This window comes from Megalopta genalis, chromosome 4 (genome assembly GCF_051020955.1).
Source record: "Megalopta genalis isolate 19385.01 chromosome 4, iyMegGena1_principal, whole genome shotgun sequence".
Taxonomy (NCBI): domain Eukaryota; kingdom Metazoa; phylum Arthropoda; class Insecta; order Hymenoptera; family Halictidae; genus Megalopta; species Megalopta genalis.
Window position 1 is genome coordinate 27,501,449 of NC_135016.1, and position 9,865 is coordinate 27,511,313.

A 9,865-nucleotide genomic window follows, 5' to 3' on the forward strand; every position below is an offset into this window, starting at 1 on the left:
ATTATGTAAATGGTATATGTTAACGTCAAGCGAATAAGTAAATATTGGTAATAAAATTGTTAATTTGATCAAATAAAACCGTTTTTCACATGTCTACAGGGGCAATAAATAAAGGTACAACCCCGAGCTTCATAAATGCAGGTACAAGCCCGACCTTCTGAAGGAATAGTATAAAAGGACTGCACGTTCCAGTGTGAGAAGCTACTTCCCATAGAACTACAGAGGCGTTCGTCAGCCTAGAAGACGATCAGTCAGACAGTATCTCCGCGACTTCACATACAGTCACTCTACTTCACACAAAGTACATTTTATATCCGCTAGATGCTTTATTAAACACTGTATCATATTTGTATTGCATTATTAGTAAATAAACAATTAGCAAATTCCAACAAATATTTTAACAGCAACACTTTCATTGTTTGACGAGTATACTCGTCATCGCTTGATATCGCTTGATGCGCGGCGCTCTGAAATGGAGGCGCACAGCTAACTGGATATAACGTCTTCTAAAATACTATTACAATCGAAGAAGTTCTAATCGTCGTAATTGCGAAGAAGGTCGTAGGGGTTTAGCGAAGAATTTACGACTTCGCGGAAGGAGCAATGAAATCCAAGTTATTCGAACGGAGAATACGATATCGTGCTGCCAGCTTTCGAGGATGGCCGGAACGAAGAAGGTAACCGACGTTCTTCTCGGGTATCGAGGGATAAACTGAGCCGTGAAAGAGAGAAACCGAGGGCAATGTTATCGGTCGAGTCGGCGCGCGAGCTGGCAGCGACTCGGATTCGAAGCTTTCGTCGTCGATGGCGCCACGGGTGGAAGGGCTGCCGGAAGCTTCGGAAAATCGTAAAAATCGAGGTTCGAGGAAACTTTCCGGGCCGCCTGCGTTTCCCTTTACGATTTCTTGGCTTGCGCGCGTAAACTGTTTTACGGCTGCCGCTTTGATCCGGTAACGATCAATTATGACACTCTGTTGCAGCCTGCCGTGTGGACGTCGGTGTCGGTCCGCGCCGGCGATTGGTCAACGTCCGCCTTAATCCCCGATGCCCGGTCGAATTTGAAACTAGAATCGGGCAACGACTCTGACAAATCGTGTCAAATCTCTCGGTGGCAGTGAAAATGAACCGTGGCCGGGCGACGGTGTCACCGATTAATCTCAATCAGGCTGTCTAAATCGCGGAAGGCATCGCGACGGGCTCCGCGGCGCGGCAGCGCGACGCTGCATCGGCTCGGTCCCCACGGATCCACCTAGAAATATTTTCGTTCCCGATATAGAAGCACCGGCGTATAAATACTCGCCGAACAAGCAATAAAAATATCGGCGAGCGGCACTCGGTGTGTGCTAGCAGCGGCTCGTCGCGACACGATCAGTTCCGATTTCATATTGGATCCACTCTCGACGATGGCTCTTCGTCGTATAGCGCCATTGCTGAGATCAATTTGAACACAGAAAATACCTAATTCGGTTGGGAATACGCATGTTTGTCGAGCAGCCGTGATACAGTAATGTCTCTCTAATTGACGCTCATGGACGAAAATGGACAATTTGGGAAGAGGGATACGATTGATTCAAGCTCTGCGGTTCATTTTTATGGCCACGAATTGTCAACGACTATAAAAACGAGCTCGAACAATCGTATCTCCTCTTCCCAAACTGTCCATTTTTGTGCGCGATCCGAGCGTCAATTAGAGAGACATTATACAGGACGTTGGGAGCAATTCGTATCTTATACCTGCTGTCGTGGCCAGAAAAAAACTTAACCTGTTTACCGAGTATGAGAAAATATTTCATGTAAATTTCGCGTCTCGACTGGTAGTGTTGCTTCTTGTATGCCTCGCTGCTTCAGTAAATATCATGCCGTGAAATAATTATTTCAATTTGTTTAATTAATTCTTCGTAACTTGGAAGTATTTGTTTTATAATATTTCCTAAATACGCCATAAAATATCGTGTCAAAAGAAATAATGAACAAGCGAAAAGCAACCTTTTTAATTACTTACGAATTGTCAACAATTATTCGAACGAGCCGCGAGATTGGAATAATCGTATCTCCTCGTCCCGAATCTGACGCACAATCTGAGCGTCACTTAGGGAGACATTACTGTACAAGACCTCTATGAGATTTAATCACGAAATTCTAAGCGAATATTGAAACTGGTAATCGTTGAAATCGCGTCGCAAACGCGCATTCTTTGAAGGAATAGGCAATTTGATTAGAGCGAAATCAACCGATGCGATGTTGTAGTAAGTACAGAATTAACCATGGATAAATTAACCACGGCTTATCTTATAAATACATGGAAATAAATCACAAGAATCGAACGAAAAATCTAATATTCATATGAAATGAATATCGTAAGAAGAAAAAATTTCTTTCAATAAGGCTTGATTATATTTTTCTGACTAACATGAGCTATTCGATTTACTCGTAATTAAATAGATAAGCTGTAAATTAAGAAGAGGAGTTTGAAAGAAAATACACAATTGTTTTATCGCGCATTCTGTAAAGGAATAGTCAATTGATCAGAGCGAAATCATATCGATGCGATGTTGTAGTAAGTACAGAATTAACCATGGATAAATTAACCACGGCTTATCTTATAAATACATGGAAATAAATCACAAGAATCGAACGAAAAATTAAATATTCATATGAAATGAATATCGTAAGAAGAAAAAATTCCTTTCAATATAGCACGATTATATTTGTCTGACTAAGATGAGCTATTCGATTTACTCGTAGTTAAATAGATAAGCTGTAAATTAAGAAGAGGAGTGTGAAAGAAAATACACAATCGTCTTATCGCGCGTATGAGAGAATCTTATATGATTTTATTTTGTACCGAAAATAATGTTAGAAGTCTCAAAAGATCTCGTTAGTAAATTGATCGATAGAATCGAAGCACTCGAACGGCGCGATAAAGTAAAGAATTAATCGGACAATGATTCGATGAACGAAGATTCGAGGTGGCAATCGAAGACACAAAAGACGGAAACAGTCTCGGAGAGTTGAACGCGTGACCCGAGGGGGGATTGATATTTCATACGTTTTAGCCCACTTTCCCATTGGATACAAGTGTATACGGTTCGGACAAGAATAGAGCGGATTAGTCATCTTGAGTTTCTCTCCGCAGCGCTGAAAAGCTTTAGCCAAAGATTTTTCCGGGCGTTTTCGGACAGTGAGTCAGCGTTCGGCAGAGACATCGCGAGTTAATAAGATACGTCTATCGGGCACCATTACTCGCACCATATTTTCAGATCCGATTCTTTCATATCGGTATTTGTCTTGGAGTCGGATCGCGCCCGTTGCCAAATTTCGAATGGCTTGTATCGTGCGTCATCCTTCAGGAACGCGGCCCGTGAACCGCGCGAGAGCCGTTCTTTCGATTAAACTCGTGGATCGGAGGAAAGAGGAAATGTAGAAAAGTGGTGTTCGCCGATTCGGTTTCTCGGATGAAGAGCGGAATAGCTTCTTGTCCGTAGAATCCAGATCATTTAAAATAACCGATCAGAAAATAGACCGACAATAAATCGAGCAAAGCGATGGTGCGGGATGGCGTGTCGCATTTCATGTTTCCCGATTTTCGCGTGTAAGTTTACAAAATGTCCCGTTGGCACGTGGTCGGGCTCCGTACAGCGACTGTGCACACGCGGGGATTACGGTCCGCGGCTACTCCCAGCGCAATCCCGATTTACATCGTTTGATTCAGGCCAGATCCCATTGTTTATGGTCGGCAGGGTATTCTCGGTGATTGTATTGTGCTCGAAACGGTGCAAGTTAATGATCACCGACGACCTAAATTCCGCACGTCGATACCCTATAACCTCCCGGCGCGGTTAATGCGGCTGAAAACGCGCAGAATCGATCCATTCTTTAAATAAATTCTCCGAAGCGGTAATTCAAAACTCTGCTACGAATTCAGCTGTCCGATCATTAGTAACAGATTTCTAGCGACCGTTCTAGGATCCACCTGTTGCCTTCTTCCTGACTCGATCGACTGGCGTAATTTTAGAGTAGCAATGGCTACGACCGAGTCGAACTTTGCTGAAATCGGTACACTTCGCTGCGCCTTCTCTTCCGCAAAAATCGCTGCATCGTGGTGGACAAACTTCGTTGGACCGTCGCACAATCCTCGCAAGATTCTTGGAAATAATTTCACGAAACATTCGTTTTAGATATTCTGGTACGACTAATTTGACCTATACGGAATTGTGACGACGAAATAAACAATTGTGTGGTATCTAAAACAGAAAATGACTCATGGTTTTTTTTCGTAAGAGGGTTGAATGTGACAAGTAAACAACGAATTTTACTTAACACGATGCAATGACTATGCGGGCAACACAGGTTAGAAGAACGTATCTGTAGAAAAGAAATTTTTATTCTGCGCAAAGATCCCGGTGATAGCACTTAGCTGGCTTCGAATCTTGATTACCAGCAACTCCGGCACATTTTTGGAGCGGAGCGCATGAGATAAAGGAAGTCTTATTTTGAGCGGAAAAGATTACACGTTCTTGCGAACGCATTTGATATTTTATTGATTTTATAAATATACATTTTCCTATTGTAAATAAAAGATAAATTTTAGATTCTGTAATTCACCATGGTGCGATATCTTTGGTAACAATCTCCCATGTGCATTCTGGGTTTAGTTGGACAAGTGTCACAGTGTTCACTTTGCCAAATAGAGTTACTAGATATTTCTTTCAAGTTTAGAACATTTTCTGCGTAATCGTTGGTTTCCTTTATAATTTCATTTACCAATTCGTCCGTGAAAAATAATTTATAATATTGTATCGGCTGTTCAATGTTTGTTGAAACTTGTGGTCCAATGACCTGTGGCAATACACTAAAAGGTATTCTATCTGGAATATGTAATTCTTCCGTAACATCACGTCATTCGTCTAAGTCTTGCAACGAATCTTCGCTGTCGCTTTCAATAATTCTCATTCTTCGTCTCTTTGGTAGTATAATTTCGCTACTACTACTCGAAGTGTCAGAATCATAACAACATTGTCTTCCACAATGTCTTTTAACTCTTCAAAATCAAATACGTCTTCGGCATCACTCGGCTCTAAATTTTCATCGTAATATTTATTTTTCTCCATGTCGCTAATCATAGAAAAGGTCAAAAAATGGTTTAATCGTAATGATACAGACTTGGCACGTTTTAACTACAGATAACAATTGCTAACGCCGACGATAACGTATGCTAAAAACATTTGGCTCCGCAGCGGAACCTTCGGAATTACGGAACAAATGACAAATGTCTTCGTAGCGGAGCCTTCGGAGCGCTAAGGGTTAAAGAATCTTTCGTACGGAACGATTGAATAAATTTTTTATTTGAATCACACATTACGATAATAATAGTAAGACGTTTATACAAATTCAGGCTGTAATTCGTAGAAAGCAACGCATGCCAGAGACGTTTAGTGTTCGGTAGATTTATCGATAAATGATATTTTGCAATCTTCCAATAATTTCACAGTGCGTTCTGTAACGAATTTGCAAGATCGCGGTGAACCCAAAAGCTCGGTATCATAGTTCAGGAAAAAGTGTTTTTCTTTTTCGATGCAGACGATAGTTCAACATACAGTAATGTCTCTCTAATTGTCGCCCAAATTGTGCACTATAATAGAGAATTTGGGAAGAGGAGACGCGATTATTCGAGCCTTGCGGCTCGTGTTTTATAATTACCGATTGTCAATAACTATAAAAACGAGTTGCAAGGCTCGAATAATCGTATCTCCTCTTCCCAAATTGTCCATCTTTGTGGACAATCTGAGCGTCAATTAGGGAGACATATTATTATTAGACATATTATAACACAATTCTCATCGTAACATTTATTTTTCTCCGTGCTTCTAACCATAGAAAAGGTCAATAAATAGTTTAATCGTAATGGTACAGATAACTACAGATAACAATTGCTAACGCCGACGATAACGTATGCTAAAAACATTTGGTTCCGTAGCGGAGCCTTCGGAGCGCAAAGGATTAAACAGTAAAAAATGGAGTCGGGTGTCCAACGTCTTCATCGAAGAAATGGCGAATGATTTTGCGCGGCTCGTGTGCCGTATTTTTACTCGCGGTCCGAACGAAATGGGGAACGCTATTATCCCAGCCCTGAAATATCGATAGCATCCCATCCGGAGGGTCAAGCTTGCCCAACTTGACCGATAGAGGCGGCTCTGTTTACAAACATGAAACTCATGATCGAGAAGTCAAGATCTTTTGATGCGCAGTACCTGCGAGAATTCAGTCGAATGAGAGAGAGACCGTACGGGGATATATTTAGAAAATTAGGGCAGTGTGCTTTACTCGGCAACTCCGTGATCATTATAGGTCTTTTTACGCGAAGAACGCGCAGCTTGTTCGCCGTTTATCGACACACCTTCATCCGTGAATCCGCGTTGCTATGGCCGATCGATCGCTTTATAAGTGCGTCTCGTCCGTGCCCGTGACCAGATGACTATCACGGAATCGATTAACCGAGCTAAACGAATTCATCTCGCGGAGCTCCCGAGTGACAGTCGGACAAAACGGTAATAGCTTGATCCGGCTTGGCATATATTATGCGGCGATACGATCTAAAGATGCGGCGGTTCCCCGAATAATTTTCAGAAACTTGCTCGAGGGCTGTTATCCGTGAAGCGCCGAGAGGAATGAATTTATAAGCGCGTTGACTTGAAACACGAGCCTGCGATAATCAAGTTGCAACGTCGCCGGCCAGAAGGAGCTTGCAGTTTAATCGAAAAGCGCTGCTTCTGCTCCAATCCTTTCGAGTATCGAGCCGAGATTGGGTTCCGCTGGAAGGCTCCATTAGGAACACAGAAAGCATGTTGGCTCTTTCATCGTAATGGATCCAACCCGACGTTCTCATCTTTTAGAAATTTATACGTCGTCTCTGGATCCAGTTTCACGGATTATTCGACGAGCGGAGGAAAATAGCTTCTAATACGGTCTAGGTATCTTTTAATTGAAAAAGCACTGTTTATTTTTGTTCGTACACGTCTTGGGTTTCAGCCGTGGCAGATTAAATGTAAGTTTCTCTTTTAGCTTCTCTGGTAGCTAAGCTTCCCACTGAAGATATATTATAGACATTATTAAGAATAAAATAGATATTAATAAGAGATAGATATTATTATATTTATCTTTATTTATTATTTTATTATTATAACCCGATTATTAATAAGATAGATATAATAATATCTCTCTCTCTCTCTCTCTCTCTCTATCTATATATCTATATATATAGATATTATTCTAAGATAGATATTATATATATATTATTATATCTATCTTATTAATAATCGGGTTATAATAATAAAATAATAAATAAATAATAAATAAAGATAAATATAATAATATATTATAATATATATATATATATATATATAATATATAATAATATCTATAATATAATATTATATAATATATATAATATAATATATAATAACATATAATAATATCTATCTTATTAATAACCGGGTTATAATAATAACCCGGAGAATTATAATAATAAAATAATAAATTCTACTTTCACAGAAAACATTATAGAAAATAGAATGACATTTTCTGTAGGACGTCCAGATTTACAGCGTCGCGTACAGATCAGCGATATCTCGGGCGACCTCTATCGTGTTCTGTGAACGAGTTCGTTCCCTTTCGATAAAAACGAAGATTGCGCACATGCGACGATCACGATCATCTCTTCCACCCAACAATTTTCTGCGCATGTCCTATGATTCATAAGATACATCGTACCCGATAGAACGATAGAATCGTGAACGCCGTTGCAGAAACAAACGCGGACATGTTAAGAATAGGATCGTTATGTCGCGTCACGAGAGGGAACGAAGTTTCCACTGGTCCCGTCATGTGCACAGGGAACGAACGATAAAATTTCGATGTGCTCGAAGAATGGCGGTCGTCGAAAGTCCCAACATCCCGAGGGGCGTTCTCCGGCGAGCCTCGAGCGAAGCTATCGTATACGTGCTCGCCGCCCTGTAAACAAAATGCGGCGCACAGTCGATAGGGCGTCTCGGGTCGTCGCCAAATGTCCGTCGAAACGTGCCGGCGCGAATCGTTAATGCGGATAGAAGGAGGTTTCGGCACGAGTTCGTCGTAGGTGTACACCTTGCCGGTCCCGCAGTAGTCGCAGCACTCTAAGGGAGAGCCGGTGGAGTCGTGTCTCCGGTTGGAAAAAGAGAGAAAGAGCCAGTTATTCTGGTCTGAGGTCTTCCGATGTGCTTTCCTACGGCTGGAATTCTCCACCAGATGGAGCCACGCGCTAGCCGCGCCGGAGTGGGAGCAAGGTGATGAAGAGGACGTAGAAGAGAAGGGGCCAATCTCAAATTACTTGGTGAGCTCCGGGCTAGGCCGACCGAGCATCTTTGCCCACCACCGTCCGGCGACCTTTTATAGACACTCGACGGGAGTGGGGCGGGGTGGGTGGTCGTAGAAATTTTGTGAAAACTGGATGTTTTAGGAAAATCCGTTCGCCGCGCGTCCTCTATCTTTTCTTTCTATCTCTGGAGAGTATTTATAGAGGCGCGGAGGGGACGTCGTTCCGAGCGGCGCGGCGAGGGGCCACCGGTTCGGGCAATTTTATACTTGCTGATCGCCGCGTCTCGCTGTTTTGGATGAAGAAAAATGTATTACAGGATATAAATACGGCCGGAATTCATGGCGGCGCGGCGGGAGTGGGGCGGCATGCTAGTAGAATGAGGCTCCCGCTTTCAGACTGGCCGGCTAGTAGTAAGGGTAAACGATAGCGTAATCGGAACTGTTCCGGAAACCGGGCACAATGAAAATACAATCTTCTCGAGGCGCGATCGATCTCATCGATCGCGTTATAATGTTGACACTAAACCTACCTAGTAATACTAACTGGCATGTACTGCTTCACAAAAGTGAGAAGACCGAATTTATTTGGAATTTGTCAAGTTTTTATTGTAAAACTTGCTCCAATGATATAACTTATTCAAGCGTTTTCCACGAAAGAGTCTCGGAACTTTGCAGAATTAAAAAATAAGAAAGCGGTCACTTTGACCGCGGTAGGTTTAGTGTTATTAGCTTTAATTTATATCGAAAGGATCCTAGAAAAATTCTTACGTCCTTTTACTTCTGCCGGGTGGACGATTTTGTTAACTTTGTAGCAACTGCGTGCATCGCTTACCAATTTTCCCTAAATAAGGATTTTGTATGTATTAGAATAAAGCGCAATTCAATGATCAGTTATTAGACATCAGACCATTAGATCAACAAAATATATATTGTGCTTGGTCTAGAAACAGTTCTGTATGTTTGAAAACGATGACTAACATTATCTTATTAATTTTTCTCCTGTATTAAAAATATATTTTACAAATATATTTTATCTCGACAATCATATACCTTGTTGATTTATTGTCAATTTTTGACACACAAATTGATGATGCATCACAGATCCCATTAAACCAACAAGCTATATATCGTATTCGGTTTAGAAACCGTTCTGTATGTTTGAAAACGATGACTAACATTATCTTATTAATTTTTCTCCTGTATTAAAAATATATTTTACAAATATACTTTATCTCGACGTTCATACCTTGTTGATTTATTGTCAATTTCTGACACACAAATTGATGATGCGTTGCACATCCCATTACAGTCCTCCATTTTCGGAAATGATGACTAATAATGATGCATTAGAGTCTAAATAAGCAGAAATATATTTCATCGCGGCGTTCGTATGCCGTGCCGATTTATTTTTAATTTTCGATGTACCATTATATATACCCACCCAAGTGTCAAATAGAAATCAATTCACAGGTGGTGTCATTCTGTATTAGTTAATACCGATGACGCGGCTGTC

The 9,865-nt window shown here is 41.2% G+C and overlaps 1 long non-coding RNA gene across 1 annotated transcript; it reads left to right on the forward strand.

The window, feature by feature from the left end:
• The first annotated feature begins 7,511 nt into the window (after window positions 1–7,511).
• LOC143259367 (uncharacterized) lies at window positions 7,512–9,595 on the forward strand. The gene is made up of 2 exons (XR_013033173.1): window positions 7,512–8,368; window positions 8,495–9,595. It is a non-coding gene; the product is annotated as an uncharacterized LOC143259367 (long non-coding RNA).
• Window positions 9,596–9,865: the final 270 nt, after the last annotated feature.